The sequence below is a fragment of the Pavona decussata genome, unplaced genomic scaffold (genome assembly GCF_977016875.1).
Source record: "Pavona decussata unplaced genomic scaffold, jaPavDecu1.1 SCAFFOLD_214, whole genome shotgun sequence".
Classification (NCBI taxonomy): domain Eukaryota; kingdom Metazoa; phylum Cnidaria; class Anthozoa; order Scleractinia; family Agariciidae; genus Pavona; species Pavona decussata.
Genome location: NW_028145619.1, coordinates 1,057,156 through 1,084,009, shown reverse-complemented (window position 1 = coordinate 1,084,009; position 26,854 = coordinate 1,057,156). Strand labels below are relative to the sequence as shown.

The window sequence follows — 26,854 nt, the reverse complement described above, 5'->3', positions numbered from 1 at the left end:
ATAGCCACAAAGCTAGTCGAGGCGGGACAAGAGGAGCACAAGAACATAATGGAAAAAAATTACAGTAAATTACAAACATGCTGGAAAACGGAAAACACAACACATCTCACATTTCACCTCGCCTCTCCTAGCCTCGCAGTATAATATGGATCAGTGTTTATCATGATGCCTTTAAGCCCTATTCACACTACAGAAAATTTTTTGGCATGGTTCAGATAAATACGGCACCAAACCAAAACAAAAAAGGTTTGGCTCGGGTGAATGCTCGGCCCTTCTGAAAAAGTGCTCCGAGTCCAGGTGAAATTGGTGTAGATTCTTTAGTCAAGATGGCTACCGCAAAGTCAGCAAAGCAAAAGTCACCTCAGAAATATCGTGGTATATGCTGGAAGAGTGAGTGCCTTCAGCTTCTTCTTCAAGTCATGAAAGTATAGATAACGCAAAAACGTTGAAAGAAAAGGCATATAAAAATGTTCTAGTGAAGTTACAGAACAAAGGTAAAATTGACTGATTTTAAAACATCTGTTGTTCACATTGACCATCATGTACACTGATACACTGGCACACACTGTATGTGGTTTCTAATTTGCTGTTATGAAAACTAAGCCCCAACTTGTATACCAAAATTTGATTTTACGGTGTAGGGCTACAGTTTTTGATGCTCATGCCATTTTTGTCCGAGCTGTGCCAGAAATTTTATGTAGTGTAAATCGGCCTTTATTCATGGCTGTAGACGAGATTATTTTGTATAAAACTGAAATAACAAAAAAATGCTCTTATCAGGATTTAACTGCATTTCAAAAGTTTTTTTTATAACATCACTATTATTTCATTCCAGAGCTTAAAAAGGATCAACTGTATGTATCAAAGTTATTCATGGATAAGAGACAAGCAGACAACCAAGAGACACTTAAAATAGTCTGTATTGGAGGGAAACATCAATGCAAACATTGTGGTAAGTGTTTTAGTCGAGCAGGAAACTTAAGGGCACATGAGAGAGTCCATACTGGAGAGAAACCTTATGAATGCAAACAGTGTGGCAAGTGTTTTAGTCAAGTAGCACACCTAAGGACACATAAAAAAGTCCATACTGGAGAGAAGCCTTATGAATGCAAACAGTGTGACAAGTGTTTTAGTCAAGGAGAACAGTTAAAGAGACATGAAAGAGTCCATACTGGAGAGAAACCTTATGAATGTAAACAGTGTGGCAAATTGTTTAGTCTCGCAGGAAACTTAAGGAGACATCAAAGAGTCCATACTGGAGAGAAGCCTTATGAATGCATACAGTGTGGCAAGTGTTTTAGTGAAGCAGGGCATCTAACGAAACATAAAAGAGTCCATACTGGAGAGAAGCCTTATGAATGTAAACAGTGTGGCAAGTGTTTTAGTCAAGCAGGAGATTTAAGGATACATGAAAGAGTCCATACTGGAGAGAAGCCTTATGGATGCAAACAGTGTAGCAAATGTTTTAGGCATTCAGGAGCCCTAAGGAGGCATGGAAGAGTCCATACTGGAGATGCAAGCGGTACAGCAGGTGTTCAGGTCAATTGAGAAGTCTAAGGAGGCATAAAAATGCCCGCAAGGATGCTGCAAATTGTAGTTGGGATAATGCACTGACACAAACCCCTATTTTGTAAAACCCACAGGCAGGCCATTGGTAAACACACATCTGTTGGATTTGTCAAGAGGAGCTTAGCAGCGAGGTCCTTCTTCTTGAACACTGTGATAATCACATGACAAGTTTTTAGCTTAAGTCACGTTTCTACCAAAATGTTTGTAACACCTCTCTTTTTCGGCAGAGTGTAAGTTGAAAAATACAAAATTTTACTGGTTAAGGATTCGCCACATTTGAATAGTAATAAAATAAGTGAGGATAGCATGAAGCTTGCTACTACAAAATGTTACATGTTACTTAGAACTCCGCCTCGCTTTAGAGACACTAGATGTGGACCCTCGTTGTTATTGTCTGAAGATCCATACACTTCATTTCTTTGAAATTAGTCCACCCATACAGGCATCTTGTTGATACAAACACTACATGTATTTATTAACAGTTCTGAAGGTATCCATAATAGCAAGGTTTGACAAATAAGAAAACAAAAATGGAGAACCATTGTTTGTTTGGTCGGCAGCTTGAGAGAAATGAAATTTTGTGTCAGGAAATGGCATCTCGGAGAGGTTTAAAAATCCAGAGCTCCCTAGAGTGGAACGAGCAAAGTTCGTTCCCTGAAAGAGCTTCGCCTATTCCACAATACTTCTCCTGTTACTTTATACTATTCTCCTGCTACTACAATTCTTGATGAAAACCCAGTAAATTGACTGAACAGTTTTATCACCAACAACAGCTTCAATATCAATAGCTTCCAGGGGAGTGGAATACAATGACACCCTAGATTTGTGTTATAGCGAGCGATACCTACACATTTTTGACACGTGAAATCTTAAACATGGAAAACAACCGTGAAGTTAAAAGTAACTCAAATACATGAAAATTACACGTAATAATGAGGTGTTCACATTCACCAGGTGTTAGGTGGTATGTCTTAAAGGGGCAGTGCCGCCAGTTTTTAGTATGCCTTTAAATAGCGTAAAAACATATTTGTATTGATGGAAATGTTAAAAACTGGTTCAGGTTTATTAACAATTCCCACACGAGTATACATAAGCTAGTATTTGTAATCTTTTGCTGATGATGGCTTGGATGGAAATGGATTACAACTTGAAAAAATTGGCTTATCGATTACTCATCAATGTCATTGACTATTCGTTGATGCTACTGATTTCTCATCGAGTACCTATTGATTACCCTTCGATTACTCATTGATTACACATACATTATTATGCTGCGTATGACTATCTATATTTACGATTTTCCGACATTTTGTTTTTATTATAACTGGCTTTCTTGTTATAAATCACACAGTACAAAATCCACCATGATGGAGGGCAAGCTATACGCTTTGGGACATCCTAAACAAAAAAAATTCAAATGTGACTGGATGAAGCCGCTTTGTATCGGACTTCCCAGTGCACAACTTGCTCTCAAACAAGGTGGATTTTGTACCATGTGACCATTAGCTGCAACGGGCCCATTGGTCTATTCCCCGTCCGAGGGTTTCTCTCTCACCCCCAGACCGAGGCCTACTTAGGAGTCTATTGACAGACTATTTAAATAATAGATCTTCTGCCTGCAACAAAAGTAACCAAAACTCTGGTATTACATGACAATGACCTAGTTTTAAAGTTATAAAATTTGTTAGCTGCAATTTGTTATTATCATAATATTTATTTCACAGAATAACATTAACAACAATGGGCCTTTTGGACTAACTAGTCACTTGGTAAAAAATCCGCCACATTGGATGGCAAAAAAATGGGACATCGAAAACAAAGGAAAGTCAATCTTGACAGGTTAGAATTCCTCTGTGTTCGAATCTGGTACATGCTTTTGCCATCCAGTATGTTGGATTTTGTACTATGTGACAAGTTCAGTTGGTGTTAAAAGCCCATTTTCAGTTTCGATCAGTACTGAATTCTACAAATTAAAATACTTTAAAAGTGAAATTTTGTCATTATAGAACACCTGTGAAAAAGATACGAAGAGTAGCAACTAGTTAAACCACCAGGATTCCCATGACCGGTAAAGAATTAAAATCAACAGATTGTTTGAATGAAACAATTACTATCTACAGTAACAGATAAATTAGTTAAGAAAAATCTTATGGTTATTTTAGCTAAATACAGTCGACTCCCTTTATTTCGGACACCCTCCGGACTGCGAGTAAGCGTCCTTAATAACAAGAGTCCATATATAGTGGGTATTTATTTGAGGCAAACGCATGTAATTCATTTTTTGCTGGAGATTTTCTTCCTGTCGGTAATCGGCGAAGTGTCCACAGGGCGCCAAGAGTTTTATACTTTTCTCAGCGCTACTGTTCTGGGTAGTAAGTAGCTATTGCAAGTAAGACAATATTTTTTTCTTAAATTCCCTTCAACCGCCAATCCACTGTAAAATTTACTTTCCCTGCCATAGAACTGTACTGGCGACCATTGACTCACTCCTCAGATCCAATTCACTGAAATCGCAAGTCCAGTTCACCCACAGTTGAGCTGAGTAACCGGGCCTGTAGCTTCACTTTTTGTTTGTGATCGATGCTACCTTGTGATCGAGTGACAAGGAAGTAAAATGTCCTCTATTTGAAGGTAAGTTATTAGTCAAGCTATTTTCAGTGTTTATCAAACGTAAATTAATTCTTTAGGTGTTAGGATCGATCGATAGAAACGAGCAAAGTGCAATTTCAACCGACAGATGATCGATAGAGGGTTTAGCCCTATGGCCGCCATTTTGAAAGTAGGGCATTGGGAACAGGTAAATACTTGTTTCCATATCTCAAAGTGTCCTTGGACATTTATTTAAAATTACATGAAGTGAAACAAGTCCTTACTGAGGGAACATTCTACGAGCTGTTTTTGTTGTCGTATAATTTTGGCAAAGTTTGACTTCCAGTATTAAAGCTGAAAGCGACGTTGTCATAGGGGTTTTGTTGAGTTTTTGTCAACAATCAGTTGCAATATCTTCAAAGAACCATTCCTCGAACACTGTTAAATTTGATTTTTTTGGAAGAACAGACTGGTAACATTTTTATCGATTTTTCCAATAGAACGTGGAAGAACTGGAGCAAATATTGATCAAAGTTTGCAAGTTGTCATTTGTTGTAAGTAATTATATGATGATGTGATTTACACACAGGGTGATTGGTCAATTTTGTAGACTGTATTTCACTCTATGGTTGCTAAATTTGAAAGTTTCCTTTCTCGTGCACCCGATTAACCTCAGAGATATAATAAAATTAATATCTTACTGACCTCGTTTTTGTCAGTCTTTGCTGTAAGTTAGAGATCCTTGTTTTTCCCATTGATTTATCGGGAAAAAAACTCAGTCTGTAACTTAAAGTACGGACCTCGAACTTGGTTGGTAAGATATTTATATGTGTATTTATTTACTTGATTTGCAAGCTGGTTAAACATAAGCTTAGATATTTCTTTCCTGCCCTTACCACTTTTGAATATTCTTAATAGTCTTCCTACTGCTAGGATTATTGAATGTGTAGTTCCAGAAAATATCCATACCCCACCCATGGAAGGGACTTTTCATATGACCCCCCTCCCCCCCTGGAATTTCTAAAATAGGTCCACAAAAAAATATATCCCTCTGGAAATTCCAAATGCAAGTTCACATTCAAGGGCGCTGGGGAAAGAAACGCTTTGCACTGCACCAGTAGAAACAAAACAATCAAAACAGTATCAAATTTCCGTGGTTTTTACATATTTCAGAAAGAATATGGTGTCTCAGATTACATGGAAAATCTAATCTTTCTTGGCCTTTAAAAAGATTCTGCTGTTTTCATGTTTTCCAATGAGATAAGGTTCTCCAAGTCATTCTTTTATAGTGACTGTTATTTTTGTGTCACGAAATATTTTTCCCACGCAGAAACCTTCAATCTTGTCTTGCTCTCAGAGTTGTGTCAGTGGCGACAAAATTAATCATCCAAGTAAGCTCACACCACAGATATTTGTCACAGTATGCATTCTTCTTGAGACCGAAATAATTTGTTCACGGTTGCAGAAATTTGACCGCTAATGTCAGCAAGCGTTATCACGAGATCAAGAATTGGTGCAGGATTCTTGCGCTTTCTTTGTCTGTTTGAGAATAAAACATTGCAAAGACCTGAACATTTTGAGAAATTCAAAGCGGAATTGTATTAAATGATTGCCAATTATATTTAAAACCCACAAATGAATCAAACAGCTATCAGTTTTGCTGTAAACCATTTTTTCTCAGTAAAGTTGGAAGATAATTGCGAGAATTTGCCTGAAAAGAACGCTTTTCGCTTTCTCGCATTTTTTTTTTGGATCGTACAGTGTAATTCTTTTTTTTTTATTTATACAGGAAGTCTGGTTTAGCATAGCTAGTTTAAACAGAGTCCTGATTAAATAGCAAATAAACAAATAACAGAAAATCAATACAAAATAGCACACTAATAAAATACATAAATAGGCACTATCAATCTTTTCCCGCGACAATATTTAGCGTCCCATCGTCTTATAGTCTGACTGTCAAATTTTGACATGTCCCCGATTTCGGAACTTGCATAATTTTTCTTTTATTTTTGACTTGTTAGACTATGGTAAACTGCCTACTCTGGGGACCTGGCAAAGCTAGAAAATCTTTTCAGAACTAGATTTTTTTCATTCAAAGTTTAGCCAAAAATGACATTGGAAGCAGCATGCCTGCATTCGAAAACATTTCAACATTTCAATTAACAAAAAAAAAAAACCATTTCAACGCACACGCTGGAATGTTCTGTAAACCAAATTGTGTGAATAATGATTCATGTTACACACTTCCTGTGAATTACTTGGGATGCCTTTTGTAATATGCAAATGTAATGATTTAATCATTAATACGATGTGATTTACTATGGGTATCGAATAAATTTTTCCTGTCTGTTGTGCAAAAATATAGTTAATGTTTTGAGTTAAAATTGGTGAAGCAACAAGATGTTGTTTATTTATCTGTTTTATATCGCACGTGGCTTGTTAATTTTGACAAATGATATTTGCTTCCTGAACTATAATTGTTTTACGGTGTTTTTACTTAGTTCTCGAAGAGTTATTTTTATCGGGATAAGAAAACTGTTTTCTGTTGATTCAAAATTATTACAGTCACTGTAGTTCAATGTTGAGGCAATAATTTAGTTCAAACAATATTGTTTATGCTGGTGAATGACAACGAAAAATGCGAGGTAAATATCTGCCAGCAGATAGCCTTCTTCTAACATCTGAAATGAGGTGTTCAGCTCTTCTTCAATCTCTTAAGCTCTTCTTCGATCTTCAGTCTCCTGTTTTAGTTTTTCTGTTAATTTGACTTCAACAGTAGAGATTTGCTTCTCTAAAGCTTCTACTTTCGCAACAATTGTATCTATATCTGATTTTAATTGCTTGACAAGATCATACACATCTTTAAGTGATATCTTCTCTATTTTATCTTCTTCTGGGTCATTTTCCTTTGTCTTCGTCTTAGGTTTGCTGTTAGGTGTTACTGAAGATGGACTGTTAGAATAAATGCGTTTAAATGCATTTAGATTGCGCTGACTGCATGGTGGGGTGCTTATGGCAGCCATTGTTCATCAATATTAGGAAATTACAGGGGATAATATTTTTATGCTCCAACAGAGTGCAGTCAAACCTCCATTATCCAGACTTGCTGGGAAATGAGTAATTAATCTGGATAATAGAGAGAGTTGGGATAATCCAAAATATGAATATTAATTAATGACAAAGTAATGTGAACAAGGAAATAAAGAAAACAGAATTTAATTGTGAATACAGATCAGAATTGCATGTATGTACAGCCTGTATGTTATGATGTATTTACTAGAAATACATGACTAGCAAAACGTCACGAAGCTATACTAGGTCTGGGTGGATAGTTGATTCGAAGTGGTACTCTGTGGCTTCCTGATGTCTCCTTCTTTGCTACTTGTGCTGAAGTTTGTTGTTTAATATCCCCCGCTAAATCTGTCTTGTCCCTTGCCCATCCTCCTGTGCCTCATTTACATCACAGTTTGGACGTGTTTCACCAATAGTTAACATTTTTAATTGCTCGATGAATAAAACCATTCAGACCTCAATGAATAGACATAAGTTGTGTCTGACACCAGCCTGTCTTCCAAACCTTCCCTTTGTCTGACCAACGACAACATGAGCGCATTAAGCAAAGTCCATCATTCGTCCGAGATCTGCTGCTTGCTGATTCCAAACTCAAGTGTTTAATCTGTTCCTTTTTGAGAGACGTCTGAATTCCGAGCGTTATAATGTCGTCCGTTGACGTCACACAGTAATTTATGCAAATTTGCATAAATAAAAACCTTTGAAACCAAATGGCGGCCACGAGTCATGGAAGCGCATGGAAGCATTGCAGCATGCATAATATAGGAGGTTGTGTGCGTTTTGTAAGCCGTAAAATTTGAAGATAAAGCATCAAGAATGTATGTACGGGATCGCACTTCATTTTCCACTGAAGATGAATTGAAAAATGTTCCGATAAATGTCACTAGTAAATTAAGTGTTGACAGGCCAGACACTACTCATATTAACATGGTATGGTGGTATGAAAAGTGACTTCTCGTTATGGTTTTGCTTTTTTTGACTGTTGTTTTTTTTGTATGAAATAAGAGTAGGTCCTTCAGAATATTTCTCGAAGCAATGGTTGGTTTTGAATTAAAAGTCATTTGCTCCTCAAGATGTTTTTGAGGTTAGGCAACGCCGGGTGGTAAGTTGTGACAAAAGAAAGAATTTTGTTTCGCACTTTATCGTTTTGTTGTAAAGCCGACCTCCAGTCAGCGAAAATCAGAGGTTATTTTTTCAATGAGATTGTGAGGGTAGCCTCTAGCCCAAAAGTGCATTTTGAAGTGGATGATGTTGTAATAGAATGATTTTGCAGAGGAGGTGTTTCAAAGAAGTCTCAGGGCTTCATTTTTTATTATTCCTTTTCTGACCCCGGTGGGTGGCAGGAAGAAAAATGTGTACTGGAAAGTCTCTGTAGGTTTAAAGTGCGTGCGAATGTCAAGGATTCCTGCATGATTGTAGAATCGCTGAGACTTCTGAGAACCAACTACTCAGTGAAATTATTCTATTGCAATACCACCAACTTCAAAACGCGCCTTCAGGCAAGAGGCTATCAACACAATCTCATTGAAAAAAATAACCTCTGAGATTAAATTCACTGAACGGAAGTCGGCTTTACAACAAAACGAGAAAGTGCGAAATAAAATTTTTCCCATCTTCACAACTTAACACCTGGCTCGAGAAATATTGAAAGAGCCTCCCACTTATCTCATACCAAAAAGGAAAATCTTTAAGAGATATACTCGCGAGAGCGAAACCACGTTAAACGAGAAGTCACTTTTCACACCAGGAACTTACGAGTTGTGTCTGGCCTGTCAACACTTTATATTTGCCGCCGAAATGAAATATCTGTTTTCGCAAGTTCGACAAATAAGAAATGGTTACCTATTTCAATTAGGGAAGAACCAATCAAAAACTACCTACCATATTCCCAAAAGTACGTGACGTCAACGGACGACATTATAACGCTCGGAATTCAGACGTCTCTCTCTCCCGCGCCCCCTGTGGGTTAGGGAGAGGAGACGGCTGACATTTCAGACTACCCATATTGTTGATATTGAATTTAGTGTCGACCCAAAGAATTTATTCCATGGTTGATGTATTTACAGTTGTTTTCATGCAAAATAATGCAATCATATGAAAAAATTGCCACCCAAGTTAGCTATTCCTTTCTGAATGGTTCATAAACAACGAATTTAGTTAACCAGGCTTGGGTCATAGCAAGCAAAGGCAAAAGAGTATTTTGATTGGGGACATGCGCAGAACCATGAACCACTCCATTCAGCCTTTATCGAGAGAACGGACTGCTTTCGTTTCATAGACATGGCTGTGATTTGAGTTTACAATCGATTGTTCACGTGTCTACATAAGCCAAAGCGAAACAGATTAAATCCTGGGCCCAGTTGCTCAAAGCATGGTTAGCGCTAACCCGGGTTAAATACCATGACAACCTATAGGTTTTAATACCTCTTAACCAATGGTTAGCACTAACCATGCTTCGAGCAACTCAGCCCTGGAGTTTAAACATACATTTGGAAGAATTGTTGAATTTTTCATTTCTTCAATTTTTCAAGATCACATCTTATTAATATTCATGAAAAACACAGGACCAGAGAAGCAAGTCCAGGCAATCAAAAAGTCTGTATAAATGAGGTCTGGATAATTGAGGTTTGACTGTATTGCTAATCAAACTGAATGAATATTTTAATGTTGCCATTAAGAAGTATGTTGTTTGGCAATGTGATGCTAAAAAGAAGTGGTATTTCTCTGTTAATACCTGTTATCAAAAAAATTATATGATGCTTGAGTTGTACTTGCAAGATAAGTACATACCTAAGCTCAAGTATCATGTTACATTCATGTGCAGTGATGACAAGTTGCTGTCATTATGCTTATGCTTATCTCACACTGTTTTTTAGTTGTGGGCCAGTTTAATTGAAGAAATTGGCATTTGGGGTGTGATTTTGACCTGTTTAGAGGGTGTTTGTAGAATAAGGAGCTCAAATATTTCAACTTTGCATGGAGAACTTGAAGCATTGAGCAACAAATTAGTATGGCCTCATGTCAGCATTGTAGAATAATAGTGCATGGAAAAGAGTGTTCAGCCAAGGCTAAACAGTGAGGACAATGAGGTTCAAGGCTGAGGGCACTGATTTCCCAATGTGGACTGACCTTGGTCGGTGAAAAGATTTATTATTATTTTTTGCTTACCTTAGTGATTTGTCAACTTTATGTTAGCTTTAAATATTTTTTCAAAAAATGAGCATATTATGTGTGTATTTGCATAGATGTTTTACTACTCTTAATTCAGGCCTGATACTTAGTCTTGAGACATTAGCAAACATGTTACAAACTTGTAAAATGATACTTTAGGCTTGTAGGTTTTACACTTTTAAAGCACGGGAATACTCAATGGCAAACAAAGTGAAAATTATCTCAGAGTAATGAGCAAATTGACAGAAGAAACATTAAAAGAAAGGGTTATGCTGTTGGCAGATTTCATAGAATTTGGTAGCTTGCAACATTAGTTGAAGGTATAGCTCAAAACAAACCAGCCATTCCCCGTACAAGTCATGTGCGTTAAATCTCACAGTGGATGGTTCTGACGATTCAGAAATTTATTGCTTCAAGGGTCTTTCAAGAAAGGTCAACCGTGTGAAGCAAGAGCGGAGCAGTTAGGGGCACATCTCTCCGTGCTGAATGAGCCAAACCTCCTAAACCTTTTGCAAGTTATACTGACTCAGACATCAAAGAGGCAAACGATGACAAGACAATGACATTGAACGCGGATTCTGACATCAACGTTAAGATTTGAAAGAACGATATGGATCTCCAGACAGCCGAGGTGTACAAGTTGGTGGACTGGATTGGATAGTCTGCTATTTTTAAACTTACTTGATATTTTTGCTTATTAAAGGATATTAGTCTTATTATGAGAATAAATGCCTCCTATCTATTAACCCCCCCCCCCCCTTCCCCTTAGACCCCTAAAATTGAATAGATGCCCCGGGTGTCTATTAGATCATTCACAGTATTTGTAACATACATTTGACTTCAAATATATGTGGTTTAAAATTCGAAACAAGGAAAGGTTAAACTGGAGCAATTTAATAGGATGAGATATCAGAACCTGAAAGTAATGGAGTGTTAACAAAAGTGGGAGATTATTTTCTTTGTAACATTATTATTACTACATGTCTGAGCATCTTCCCTTCAAACAACGTTCCAGTATCTTACCAAATCTTACCAGCCTCTCAATACAATTTGGAGCAGTGTTTATCATGGTGACTATATTCATGGCTATAGGCCAAATTATTATGTATAAAAATTAAGTGATGTTTGGTCCCAAACAGTGTCCTTATCAGGGTTTGAGTTTATTTCAAAAGCATTTTATTATTTTCATTATTTCGTTTCAGAGCTTAAGATGTATGTATATGGCAAAATTATTCATGGGTAAGAGACAAGCAGACAATACTGGAGAGAGGCCTTATGAATGCAAACAATGTGACAAGTGTTTTAGTCGAAGAGGAGACTTAAGGAGACATGAAAGAGTCCATACTGGAGAGAAGCCTTATAAATGCAAACAGTGTGGCAAGTGTTTCAGTGCTGCAGGAAACTTAAAGAAACATGAAAGATTCCATACTGGAGAGAAGCCTTATGAATGCAAACAGTGTGGCAAGTGTTTTACTCAAGAAGGAGACTTAAGGAGACATGAAAGGGTCCATTCTGGAGAGAAGCCTTATGAATGCAAACAGTGTGGCAAGTTTTTTAGTCGCGGGGGAGTTTTAAGGATACACAAGAGAGTCCATACTGAAGAGAAGCCTTATGAATGCAAACAGTGTAGAAAGTGTTTTAGTCATGCAAGAAACTTAAAGAAACATGAAAGAGTCCATACTGGAGAGAATCCTTATGAATGCGAACAGTGTGGCAACTGTTTTAGTCGAAGAGGAGACTTAAGGAGACATGAAAGAGTCCATACTGGAGAGAAGCCTTATGAATGCAAACAGTGTGGCAAGTGTTTTAGTGATGCAGGAAACTTAAAGAAACATGAAAGATTCCATACTGGAGAAAGGCCTTATGAATGCAAACAGTGTGGCAAGTGTTTTACTCAAGAAGGAGACTTAAGGAGACATGAAAGAGTCCATTCTGGAGAGAAGCCTTGTGAATGCAAACAGTGTGGCAGGTGTTTTAGTCGAGGGGGAGTTTTAAGGCTACATGAGAGAGTCCATACGGGAGAGAAGCCTTATAAAATTAATGCAAACAGTGTGGCAAGTGTTTTAGTCAAGCAGGAAACTTGAGGGCACATAAAATAGTCCATACTGGAGAGAACGCTTCCAGATGCAAGCAGTACTTTAGGAGTTCTGGCCAATTGAACATCTGTTGGATTTGTCAAGAGGAACTTAGCAGTAAGGTGCTTCTTCTTGAACACTATGCAAATCACATGACAAGTGTTTAGCTTAAATCACTTTTCTACCAAAATGTTTGTCACACCTTTCTTTTTTGTGTCTGAGTGTAAGTTGGAAAATGGAAAGTTTGGTAGTTAAGGATTTGCCACATTTGAAAAGTGATAAAATAAGTAAGAAAAGCATGAAGCTTCCAATTAAAAAAAAGTTAAAACATGCTACAGAAACATCCACCGTGCGATTATTTCTGGACGAAAGAAAACCAAGCCTTTTTACTTGTATGAATATTTTTCGGTTTAATGATATGAAAAGAGTTTTAAAGTTTGTTTCATTCGAATTTGCTGCACAGCAAATTTATTTTTTAATATTACCGTTATTGTTGTTTAGTGTTACCGTTGTCGTTATTCAAAAGTAAACATAACCAAACCATCGAATTAGTGTTTTTGTAATGATTAAATGTTCGGTTTCTAATAATTTTAACTGTTTAGTTGAAATCATTCTTAGAAAAGACGCATAACTTTAAAATCCATTCTTTTTACTGTAATAATTGTTCATATTGTTAAAGCTAAAAGGGGTTTTGCTTTTATTGTTACTGACAAATTAATTATTATTAATTATGGTGATTACCATCATCTCCAATAGAACGAAGCACACTTTCTCTTGGTGGGTAACAAAAGTACACGAATGCATGAATTGAATTGTAATGAGTAAAATCCAACTGCAGTGGGAGGTCTTTTTTTTGTGTGGGAGACCCTGAATGGGGCGAGCCGACAAATTTTACAGAAGGTTCGAAATAATTTATAATCTGGAAGATTTCCGTCCTCTATATTCCTCGCTGGTTCGTTAATTTCATTTCATTTCATTTACAGTCCTTTCTGAGTCAGTTGTGAGTTTTGCACTTATCCATGGCTTCATTCAATACTTAGGATACAATCAGTCGTGACTAATCGATGATCAATGAGTAATCGATGGGTAATCAATATGTAATCAGCTGATTAGTTATTGATTATTTGCAATGATCAATTGGTAATCGATTCAAAAAAGTTTGTGACTTATCAATTACTCATATTCATTGATACTATTGATTTCTCATCGATGACTTATTGATTACCTATCGATTACTCATTGATCAGGCCCGTAGAAGGGGAGCGGTAGAGCTTGAGCCACCCCCCCCCCCCCCGCAGAATTTTTGGAAGCTATTAAAGCAATGTGCCAAAAAATATATAATTAAAACACATTAATGTTCGTCAATCAATCTTGAATTCTGACTCTGCAAGTGCCTTTACACAGTTCGCTAACAGTTTGCTTTTATATACAACAGCTACATAGGCACTCTTCCTTGCGAATCAGAACGAAGAACCAAAATGGGTCGAGATCAACCAATCTCAAGCCATAAACGGAGCGGTTGAAATAAACTGCTTGTTTTTTAACAAGTCCGCTCAATGATATCCTTAGTTGAAAACAATTTAGTGTTCGCGCGTTGACGAAAGCCACACAAATCTGTCCTCCCAGGAGTCACAGAAAAATAAATTCTCCTGCAGTTGGATTCTAACTACCCGATTCCAAATTTAAAAATAGAAAGAATTTCTCGTGGTTTGTTTACTCACTCCGGCAAACGTGAAATTAGAAAAGTTAACGTGGTAGTCCGCGTAAAAAGAAAAGGACGACAAAGAAATGTACCCAAAGGTGTGATGCAGGTGCAAAGTTATTGTTTTGGTTACTAAATCTACAGTTTTTTGATGTTCTTGTTGCATCTTAAACTTCCCATTCGGTCTGTTTTTTGATTGACGAGGGTGGGGGGGTTGGAGGAAGCTAGTTTTGTTTAACCAATTTGCTAGCCCCCAAAGTGGTTCAGCCTTGCCACGGGCCTCTCGATTGCAGATATATTATTTTGCTGCATATCAATTACGATTTTCCGGCATTTTATTATTATATTGTTATCATTATAACTGGCGTTCCTGTTATAAATCACATGGTACAAAATCCACCATGTTGAAGAGCAAGCTCCGCCTTGCGGACATCCTAAAGAAAGAAAATTCAAGTGTGACTGGATGAAGCCGCTTTGTTTCGGATGTCCCAGTGCTTAACTTGCTCTCAAGCAAGGTGGATTTTGTACCATATGACTGAGGCCTACTTGGGAGTCTATTGACAGGCTATTTCACGATTATTTGAACTCGTTTAACTTTTATGCAAACGGTGAACTACCCAGGAACCAATTTGGTAAGGAGTGGCGTTCAAGTTAAGAAAGAAAATGAAAAATTCACCGTCATGCGTTCACGTTCTCCACAAAACCTTGAATTTGGTTATTTTACGTTGCTGTTTGAAGAGGGCGGCAAAAAAATGGACCAAACTTTAAAGCGCGCAAGCGGAGCGATTCTTTTTCTCGTTAAACCTATTGTTTTGCGGCGCTGTCGTTGCCGTCGTCGTTCTCGTTCCCCAGTCTTCCCTGTGTGCAACAAAAGCAACCAAAACACCGGAATTACATGACAATGACCCAGTTTTTAATAAAGTTTATTAGCTGTAATTTATTATCATTTCGCGGAATAACAATAATAACAATTTTCAGTTTCCATCAATATTAAATGTCACAAATTACAATATTTGCAAAGTGAAATTTCGTCATTATAGAACACCCGCATTTCCATGTCCGGTAAAAAAAATTAAAATCAACAGACAGATTGATTGGATGAAACAATTACTTTCTACAGCAACAGAAATTTATTCACCATAGAAGTCCAAATTCAATAGTAAATATGCAGGACTGTGCTTATAACAACAACAACAATAACAACAACAACAACAAAAAGATTTTTAAAAAAAGTAAAGATCAATTATTTTAAAAGATCATATCGTTATTTTAGCTAAATACAGTCCCGGGGGGTACTTTACCTGTGTATGGGTATAGGGGTGCCGCTGGGGGTTTGAAACCCTGACCCCGTTTAGGAGAAAAATAACCCGCTAAAATACCTACCCTGTGTAGGGCAACGCCCTCTATTTTAAGATCCTATTTAAGACAAAGGACAACATCAAGCTCTTGTTTTACGGAAGTATTTATTGGCAAAAGTAACTACATGTAAAGGCCCACTGTCACTTACCGGACGTGATGTTCCACGCATTGAAACGCGAACACCAATCACAACAGATAAAATAATACATCACCTAGAAGTGATGGCGAAAAAATCCCAAAAATTCGCATTAACAGCGGGAAACTTAATTAACTTGAAGCATTGTTCACTAAAATAAATACAGACAAACATCTCTGATTTCGGATTGCCAAATACTCAACGACAGTCTTGCAACCATACCCTGTCTAGGACGGGTCCAGGACAGACTGACTTGAAATTATATGCCCTGTTCAGGGCAGAGGGGCCAAAAACCATATCCTATCCAGCGGCACGTCCCCGTATACCCCATATAGGGAAGTATCCCAACCCGGTAATGCAGTCAACTCCCTTTATTGCGGACACACTCGGGAGCGCGTGTCCTTAATAGTATGAGTTCATAATAGTGGGAATTTATTTCAGGCAAATGTCTGGCCGAATTTATTTTTTGCCGGGGATTTAGTTGCTGTCCGTAAAATCGAGGTATCGTAATCGGCGAAGTGTCCGCAAGGCGCCGAGAGTTGACTGCATTTCGTTCCGTTGGTCTATTCAAAATTCTTACTTTTCTCAGAGCTAATGTCACGGTGGAAAGTCCCGGTCAATCTTTGTTATCTTTGAATATTAAATTTATTGACTTTTGAGAAACGGGCTCCTGGGTAGTAAGTAGCTATTGTAAGTAAAATAACAATTTTTTTCTTATATTTCATTCATCCGCCAATCCACTGTAAAATTTACTTTCCCGGCCGTAGAACTGGCGACCACTGACTCACTCCTCAGATCCAATTCACTGAAATCGCAGGTCCAGTCCACCAACAGTTGAGCTGAGAACCCGGATCTGTAGCTTCATGTTTTGTTTGTGATCGATGCTACCTTGTGATCGAGTGGCAAAGACGCAAAATTTCCTCCATTTGAAGGTATGACAAGCTATTTTCATTGTTTCTCAAACGTAAATTATTTATTTAGGTGTTAGGATTGAGTGAAACTGGCTAAGTGCGATTTCAACCGAAAGATGATCGATAGAAAGTTTAGCCGTCATGTCCGTTGATAGGCGCCATTTTGAAAGTAGGGCATTTGGGAACATTCCGCGAGCTGTTTTTGTCAAGTCGTATAATTTTGGCAAAATCTGACTTGTAAAATATTCGCTTCCTGTATGCTGAAAGCGGCATTGTCACAGGGCTTACGCTGAGCTTTGGTCAAACTGCACAAATTCTTTCAAATAACCATTCCTCGAACACCGATGAACATCACAACTTCACACCGATTGAAGTGTTTCATTCAGAAATCTGAGAAATGAGTGACTCCGTGGGCTCCGTTGGATTTTGTTGCCTGAAGGCTCTCTCTATTCCTTTAGGCATTCACTTCGGCAGCTGCCATGCCGAGAGTGTGGCAAATAAGTTCAGTCTTAAGATGAGAACTTATGCAGGAAGCCCCTGACGGGAATGAGCGGTCTTGAGCCGCGAAGTTTCTTAGTTGTGAGCATATCCCTTTGTTCTTGGTGTGTGGAGGAACTCCAAAGAATCACTGCGGAGTCTTTTGAGAGCTTTGAAAATCCTACATTTAGTATTCACCGAATGAAACTTTTTTCCCGAACAAGTCAAAACTTTAATTTTTATTCCCTAAAAAAAGCATTTTTATTTTTAGGAGCTGTGAAAAGAGGCTGTAGTAAAACCGGAATTTGTTGTTAAGCGGCGGTTCAAATTAAAGATGCTTAGCTCAACTGAATAGGTTTGAGAGCATTTCTGCAAAGTTGCCTTGTTTGCATGATGGTTAAATAGAATAAAAAAAATACCATGTGACGAATTTTAGTTTCTTTCCAAAAAAAAAAAAAATTTAGTAAAAAACATGATCTGTGATTTTGAACACAGCCTTCTGTGACTTGAGCCCACGGCTAAAGCTTGTGTTTATACTTCTGAAGGCATGAGAAACTTAAAGCCTTGGTTGGAAATTTGAGACGAGATATACCTTTTGTTTACAGCGATTGTTTAACTTTTTGACTTAAAAGGGAGAAGTGTAATGGATTGCTGTCACTGGATAAGATTCCATTCAGAATGAGCAAAATGTGACGTCAGCTGTGGCTATTACACTGGAGATCAGCCCTATTTCTTAATTTGTGTTACAAGTGATTGTTTTTAAAAATCGCGATCCTGAAACAGTGCATGGCGAGTCAATGATATGATGATGATTAATTTATCTGGCTTCCTCTGGTTACTTCCACAGGCAAGCTTACAGTTTTTCCGAGCCAATAGCAGGAAACAAAAGAGGTTCAAAATAAGATATAGAAGGAAATCTACAACAAGAGAAAACTATCTCACCCACTTCAATTTAACTTCAAGTTAAATTCAACTTCACTTTAAATTCAACTTATTTAAAGGAAACCACACTACACGATAATACATAAAATCCAACCTTGTTCCCAGGGTCTCTCATCTTCCCGCACCCTGGAGCGAGACAGAAGAGACCCTGGTTTGGGCTGGCCACGTGTTTACAGAGTAAAAAAATTCCTCAGGGACGAGTCGTTTGTTTGCTCGATTTTTGCGTTAATAATGGGGTTGACAGGCTTGCGCAACTCTCATGTGCGTGTTTTAGCCTAAATTGAAAAGTTTTGCCCTCACGGGTTATGAAATGAGTGGTGCTCCCTGTAAATTTTCTTTTAGCGCTGGATTTTCTTCTTATTAAATGCCATTTATGATTTGAAGGATTTGCGAAATAGTCGGCTGAACAAAGCCATGTGCTTAAAGTGCCCATATCGGAAAAATTTTTATTTTCTTATCTGAATCTAAACATCACCCTAAGAACTTCAGTGAAAAAATTTTTCGATTTGCATAAAACGCGAATTTTTTATGAATTTTATAAGACGTTCAAATTTGCCGCCATTTTGGCCCACCATTCGCATTAGTCTCCTCTCGGTTTAGCAAGAGCTGTGACGTACATTCAGGAACACGTGACTTCAGCCTTTCTCTGGATCTCACTGAAAACAAGTCGCGGTATTTCTGCGCGTTTCTCGAAAATGCCGGAAAGATGTGTTGCAGCGAGATGTGGAAACATCAAAGACGAAGCTAATGGAACAAGCATGCACAGGATTCCTTTCTTTGGCACCACATGCCCGCAAAGACTGAGGAGGCGAAAGAAATGGATCGATTTTATGCTGGAGCGTAGGAAGATGTGGACGCGCGCCTGGAAAGACCTCGTCCTTGTGCTCGATGCACTTTAATGACGAGGATTTCACAAGGCCGATGAATTCAGGTTTAGACTTAAAACGTGAACTGAAGGAGGATGACATCGCGTTTGTGTTTATCCTTTAAAACAGCTAAGCGAAAGGAAGACGAAGACCAAGAGCCACCTTCGAAGAGGAGCAGGGAAAAGCGAATGGTAAGCTTTCGATACTGAATATTCACACCCGCTTGTGACATTCTAAGCGTTGTAACCTTCTGAGGTTTATAGTTTGACCTCACTGTTAACTCAGTCGCAAGTTTTATAACATATGGCGTAATTGTTTTGGTATATATTCTCATAGATCGTGAGATCCGCGAAGTTTCGTTGAGAGCAAGCTCTCAAAAAATACTAGCACAAATGCTACCACTGATGTAAATAGATCGATGCGAGAACAGTCGCACTCGGCGAACACAGAAAACATTGTAAACCACGATGTAGATAAGGTAGATAAACTGCAGCAAGAATTCAACGAGCTCAAACAAATATTGTACACACATGTGTTGCAGAATTCTGCAAACAATAAAAATGTTGAAAAGTATAACAGCATTATCTCTGAAAACCTAACCACCACAACGGGGGTTCAAAATAAAAAAAAGGGCACAAAACAAATAACAAGCGCAAAGAGCGCAGAAAAAAATTGGCTAAAAAACGGATTGAGACACAAAGAGAAAAACACGAGAAATTCATGAAGAATTTTTCAAACAAACAACTTAGCGACGGCCTGTTAGCGTTGTTTCTAAAGGGCTCAAATTTGTCCCGACACCGGTGACAGACACGAAATACATTAGACGCCAACTCTTGTGAGACTTCGAACATTTCGCAAGACGTATGCGCCTAAAAGATACAATGGATTTCGTAAACTGTGGGACAGTGACAAAACGGAAATTAACCTGTTCATTGGACCAGCTAACAACTTCCATCCTACAATCAAATTTACCGCCGAAATTTCAGAGAACGAGACAAGCTATTATTAATATTATCACAGTTCAACACGTGTCCTTCCTGTAGTTCCGCGAGAACAATGTCGCTAGTCAGCGCTTCCCAATTGCCTTCGAGTTCCTTGTAGCAGTAGCACTCGCTGATATTTGCTAGCAGATCACGGCTACAGTTACCACAAGTACATCTACATGGAAAATAATTCGTTCGAATGTATGTGAGTACTTGGCCATAGTTTTGACAGATGATAATGAAGAGCGCGTATGCAAAATGCAAGGTGAGAACTTTACCATCCACTAACACGCACTCTATTCTCCAAGCGTTCGTTAAATCTTCCTCGAGTCGTCGCTTCTCCTCTTATTCCTTGCGATATCTTTTTAGCCATTCTTCGTCTGCTATCGGCTCGTCGCGTACGGTTCGAGTGTATCATCACCTTCACACGTATTACTTAATTTTAAATTTCGACGCTTTCAAATTCTTTCTAGCTGCTTTCTTCAGCGGTTTGCTCACTTTCCGTGTCAGATAAGTTTTCTGCCATGGAATATACTTATTTAGAGCTAAGTTTTTCCTTCCTACCGGTGAATCTGACGATTTTCTTTCTGCCGCGAATGTACTTTACTGAAGGTCAAGTGAGTGCATAAACTCGAGAGTTCCTGAATGTACGTCACAGACCATGTCACGTGGCCTTATTGTGAGCCCGTCGGCATTCTCATCAGCGGGGCGGGTGGACCGCAATAAAATAGGATTTTAAAGATTTGTAAAATTCATAAAAAATTTGCGTTTCATGCAAATCAAAAAATTTTTTCGCGGATGTTCTTCGCGTGATGTAAAGATTCAGATGAGAAAATAAAAAAAATTCCGTTATGGGCACTTTAACTGTCGCATGTTTTGTATTTTGATCTCAAAGGTCATTTTGATATGACCTCTTATTGTTTCTGTTTAGTGACTGTCGTTCTTATGCCGTTTGTGGCCTTTTGTTCAGGCTTGTTATGGCTCATTTCAGTGTGTCTGGTGCCAGTATAGCCTCTGTTTTTATCTTTGTAAGGATAGGATTTGAATTGTGTAATAATTATACATTATCTTGTAGCTTGTGTATTGCGGGGCCCGGCTATTTGCTTTTGTTGCAAGATGTTTTGCTTCTTATCATGGTTATTTGTCTCTTGATCCTTTCTTTAGGATTGTAGCTTCTTTGAAAGCTAAGCAGTGCATTAAATTGAGGGCTAAAGGCCGCTTTAGTTCATAAAACGGCTGTGTTTTTGTTATCGCTCCGCCCTGTAACTGTGAGGTTGTGTTGCGGGAACTTAGTATTTTCCTCCTGCGTTACAATTACGCCATAGAATGATTAGGCAATTCTTCTGTGATGCTCTGGACAGGGGCTGCTTAGAGTCCTTCGGCCATTAGTAAATTCTGTGGCATTTTAGGCAATGGGCAGACAAGACCGCGGTACGATCCTAACCTTGTTGATCTCTTCAGTTGCCGATTCTTTGGAAATGATAGAGATGAGTTCTCGGTACAACGCTTCACTATTTCGAGAGAACTCTGACTTTCACTGATCACTGTTTTGAAGGAAATAAAAATTTTCAAGCGTCTTTTGCAAGGCGAACATAATAGCTGTGGCAACAGTTTATCTTGTCTCAACGGCCGGCCATAGATGTCCTCAGCAGCGGCAAGCAATGCGCGAATCCCTTTTGCATAAATGTTCTTCAAGCAAGATACATCTCCAACTGATTTACAAAGCCTGCAACAACTGATATTTGCAGTAGTGGAAGATTTACTGATATTTTTGGGATGCTGCTGAATACTCCCATTTGACATAATTCGGTCCAAAGCGCTTCATGTGTAGTTTGTTTTGATTGCCGACAAGCTACGCTCGCCAGTGGACTAAGTGGAGACAAATTCCTCACTTATCTGCCCCTCCCTCAAACCGCTTATTTGTAATCCGCTAAAATCTGGAAGACACGTGACCAGCCCAAACCAGGGTCCCTTCTCTCTTGCTCCAGGGGGCGGGAAGATGAGAGACACTGGGAACGGGGTTGCATAAAATCATGTTGGACAATAAAATGTTAAGAGTTTTCTCATACCAGAACTGAAGTTCAACACCGAGTCAAGCTTAATTCACGAGTCAAGTTTAAGTCAAGCCCGAATATATCTTTAGTTTCTCCTCCAGTTTTTAAGTGTTTTCATGTTCATAACAGATGTCACTAAAGAATGGTCCAAACTGTCTTGAATGATTCATCATCAGTATTGTTGCTGTTGCCCAGTTTGCCGCTTTTTAATAGAAATCCTTACCTGAGGAGTTTACTTGTAGCATGTCAGTCAAGTTCAATCCTGAGTCAATTTGAGTTCAAGTCAAGCTTAACTTATTATACTTTGCTAAATTTTATAGTTTTTCCAGTGTTGGAAAAAGTTGAAGACACAGTGTTCCATTGAACACTTGAGATGATGTGGTGGTGATTTTAAATGTTCCTGTCAGATACTTAAAGTGATCCTCTTAAAATAAAAGTTGTTGTAAGACAGTTCACCTTTCCTGCCAAAGAGCTAGGATCCACTGGTTACTTCATAATAATTACTTGCAATACAGTTAAAACCCGCGTGTAAGAACCCAGAAAATTAAGAACCTCCTGGCAGAAATTTGCTACTTTAATACCCCAAAATATAAGAACCTGTTTAGCCAAAAAAATTCCAACAGGTTCTTATATGCGGGGTTTAACTATTTTATTTATAATATTTTACCAAAAAGGTTGTCTTTAGAGATCAAAAAATTGCACAGTGAAACTAAAAATGCACAATGTATGTTAAATGTGAACTGTTGTTATAAAACAATTCGGCTACAATTAAAAGAATGTATCATTTGTATGTAATCTTGGTCTTGGTTTAAGTGTTCCATGCCTGTATCATCTTGCAGCTCATTACAGTATTTTCTACTCTGTAAAAATTAAGAACCTAATTAAGAACCTACTTAGCCTAAAATGCCAGTAAGTACCCCAAAATATAAGAACCTGTCTTGCCAAACTCTAAAAAAGTAGGTTTTTACACGCGGGTTTTTACTGTATTTATTTTCAAGTGTGAGTGAGAGTCTATTTAATAAGTTCTTTTCATGTCTAGTGAGAACAGAAATTGTATACATAAAGAAAACCAGTGTCTTTATCACGGATTGACTGCACTCCAAACGTTTTTCTTTCTTTTTATTTGTTTTTACAGATTAAAAAGGTAAATTGTGTTCTAGGTTATTCATGGCACAGAGACAAGCAGGCAATTTAAGGATACAAAAAGGAATCTGTCAAAGAGAGAAGACTTTTGAATGCAAACAGTGTGGCAAGTGGTTTAGCCAAGTACGAAATTTAAGGAGACATGAAAGAGTCCATACTGGAGAGAAGCCTCATCAATGCAAACAGTGTGGCAAGTGGTTTAGCCAAGCAGGAGATTTAAGGACACATGAAAGAATCCATACTGGAGAGAAGCCTTATGAATGCAAACAGTGTGGCAAGTGTTTTAGTCTAGCAGGAAACCTGAAGAAACAGAAAAGAGTCCATACTGAAGAAAAGCCTCATGGATGCAAACAGTGTGGTAAGTGTTTTAGTCCAGCAGGAAACCTAATGAAACACGAAAGAGTCCATACTGGAGAGAAGCCTTATGAATGCAAACAGTGTGGCAAGTGTTTTAGTGAAGCAGGAAACCTAAGGAGACATGAAAAAGTCCATACTGGGGAGAAACCTTATGAATGCAAACAATGTGGCAGGTGTTTAAGTGAAGCAGTACATTTAAGCACCCACGAAAGAGTCCATACTGGAGAAAACCGTTATAAATGCAAACACTGTAGCAAATGTTTTAGCCAAAAAGGACACCTAAGGAAACATAAAAGAGTCCATACTGGTGATAAACGTTATGGATGCAAACAGTGTGGCAAGTGTTTTAGTCAAGCAGGAGATTTAAGGACACATGACGGAGTCCATACCGGAGAGAAAGCTTCCAGATGCAACCGGTACAGCAAGAGTGTTAGCCAATTGAAAAGTCTAAGGAGGCGTAAAAATGCCCGCAAGATTGCTGCAAATTGTAGTAGAGATAACGCACGGACACAAACCCCTATTTTGCAAAACCCTCAGTCAGACTATTGTCAAACACACATCTGTTGGATTTGTCAAGAGGAGCTTAGCAGCGAGGCGCTTCTTCTTGAACACTATGAAAATCACATGACAAGTGTTTAGCTTAAACATTTTTTTCTACCAAAATGTTTTTCAAACCTGTCTTTTTCGTGGTTGAATCTAAGTTTGCAAAAATTTGCTGGTTAAGGATTCCACTTATGTCCAGGATCGATTTTGTTAGCAAAAATTTGCTAGCAAACTATTTTCGCTATTTTAGCAAAAAAGATTTAAAGAAAGCTGCTATTAGAAAAGTATAGACGAAATAGCAAAACTCGAAAAAGTAGCAAGACTTTTTTCCTGCTATGTGAAAAGATTGAGTAACAAATGTGGCGAAATACCGAGAATGACAAATTCATCTAGATTCTACACTTAGCAAGGGAAAAGGTCAAGTAGGGATTCAAGAAGTCCGCAACTTTCGCAAAAATCGCAAAAGTAACAAGACTTTGTCTTGCTATGTGAAAAGAGAGAGTAACAAATATGGCGAAAATAGGAACAATGACAAATTTAAGAAAGTTCTACACTTAGCAAGGGAAAAGGTCAAGTAAGACTTCGAGAAGTCCGCAAAAGTAGCAAGACTTTTTCTTACTATGTGAAAGGAGAGAGTTACAAATAAGGCGAAAATAGCAACAATGGCAATTTGAACGAAATTCTACATGTAGCAAGGGAAAAGCTCAAGTAAGGCTTCGTTATTCTTGCGATTTTTGCGATATTTGTCACGGGTGATTTTAGCTAGCAAGAAAAATCCTTGTTACTTTTGCGATTTTTGCCATATTTCGGGGCCCTTCTTGGCTTCTTCTTTTTCTAAGTCTTGTATCTTGTTGCATTTGTTATTCTTGCGATTTTTGCGATATTTGTCACGGGTGTTTTTAGCTAGCAAGAAAAATCCTTGTTACTTTTGCGATTTTTGCCATATTTCGGGGCCCTTCTTGGCTTCTTCTTTTTCTAAGTCTTGTATCTTGTTACTTTTGTTATTCTTGCGATTTTTGCGATATTTGTCACGGGTGTTTTTAGCTAGCAAGAAAAATCCTTGTTACTTTTGCGATATTTGGGGACATTTCGGGGCCCTTCTTGGCTTCTTATTTTTCTAAGTCTTGAATCTTGTTACATTTGTTGTTCCTGCGATTTTTTTGCGATATCTGTAATGGGTGTTTTCAGCTAGCAAGAAAAATCCCCTTTAGTTTTGCAATTTTTGCGATATTTGGGACATTTCGGGGCCCTTCTTGGCTTCTTATTTTTCTAAGTCTTGAATCTTGTTACATTTGTTATTCTTGCGATATTTGTAATGGGTGGTTTTAGCTAGCAAGAAAAATCCTTGTTACTTTTGCGATATTTGGGGACATTTCGGTGCCCTTGCTGGCTTCTTATTTTTTAAGTCTTGAATCTTGTTACATGTGTTGTTCCTGCGATTTTTTTGCGATATCTGTAATGGGTGTTTTAAGCTAGCAAGAAAAATCCCCTTTAGTTTTCCAATTTTTGCGATATTTGGGGACATTTCGGGGCCCTTCTTGGCTTCTTATTTTTCTAAGTCTTGAATCTTGTTACATGTGTTATTCCTACGATTTTTTGCGATGTCTGTAATGGGTTTTTTAGCTAGCAAGAAAGATCCTTGTTACTTTTGCAATTTTTGCAGACATTTCGGTGCCCTTGTTGGCTTATTCTTTTTCTTAGTCTTGAATTTTGTTACATTTGTTGTTCCTGCAATTTATTGCGATATCTGTAATGGGTGTTTTAAGCTAGCAAGAAAAATCTTTGTTACTTTTCCGATTTTTGCCATATTTGCGGACATTTCGGGGCCCTTCTTGGCTTCTTATTTTTCTAAGTCTTGAATCTTGTTACATTTGTTATTCTTGCGATATTTGTAATGGGTGGTTTTAGCTAGCAAGAAAAATCCTTGTAACTTTACGATATTTGCGGACTTTTTGTTGCCCTCCTTGGCTTCTTCTCTTTCTAAGCCTTGAATTTCGCTACATTTTTTATTCTTGCGACTTTTGCGCTATTTTTAAATGATGCATCCGTTGCGCGTTGTTACTGGTCAGTTGCGCACTTATTGATGGCTTCATTGAATGCTCAGGATACAACATGACGTAACTAATCCATGATCAATGACATCAATGATTAATTAACTGATTAGTCATTGATTATTGGCGATGATCAATGGGTAATCGATGAACAAAAATTTTGTGGCCTATCGATCAGTTACTCATCGATGTCACTGATTTGTCATCGGTTACCTATTGATTACCCATCGATTACTCATTGATTACACAAGCACTATCATGCTGCACATCTATTACGATTTTCCGGCATTTTGTTTTTATTATAACTGTCTTTCCTGTTATTGATCACACGGTACAAAATCCACCATGTTGGAGAGCAAGCAAAGCTTCGGGACATCCTAAACAAAGAAAATGCCAGTGTGATTGGATGAAGCTACTTTTTTTCGGATGTCCCAGTGTGCAACCTGCTCTCCAGCAAGGTGCTTTGTTGGCCTATTGGTGTATTCCCTCTCTGACGGTTTCTCTGTCACCCCAGACTGTGGCCCACTTAGGAGTCTGTTGACAGGCTATTTAAATAAATCTTGTTCGTGCAACAAAAGCAACCAAAACTTCTGGAATTACATGACAATGACCCAGTTTTTCAGTTATAAAATTATTAGCTGCATATTTTTTATTTCGCGGAATAACAATAACAACAATGGGCCTTTTGCACTAACTGGCCACACTGTAACAATCCGCCATACTGGATGGCAAAAAACTAGGACATCGAAAACAGAGGACTGCCTTTTGGCGCCAGATTTGATTCCAACGTGGCGAACTAGAATGTACACTGACAATTTTTCACTGTTTTTCAGTTTCCTTTCCTTGCGCTTGTG

The 26,854-nt window shown here is 38.1% G+C and overlaps 1 protein-coding gene and 1 pseudogene across 2 annotated transcripts in view; one reads left to right on the top strand and one right to left on the bottom strand.

Annotated features, from left to right (window-relative positions):
* The window catches only part of LOC146460134 (uncharacterized), a 32,412-nt pseudogene extending 7,820 nt beyond the window's left edge, over positions 1–24,592 (top strand). Inside the window, exons 2-4 of the transcript XR_014857695.1 lie at positions 836–1,433; positions 11,672–12,517; positions 23,134–24,592. The product of XR_014857695.1 is annotated as an uncharacterized LOC146460134 (transcript). The remainder of the gene's footprint in view (positions 1–835; positions 1,434–11,671; positions 12,518–23,133) is intronic.
* LOC146460115 (uncharacterized) overlaps positions 1–26,854 on the bottom strand; it is a 457,503-nt gene that overhangs the window by 183,933 nt on the left and 246,716 nt on the right. The window lies entirely within an intron of this gene.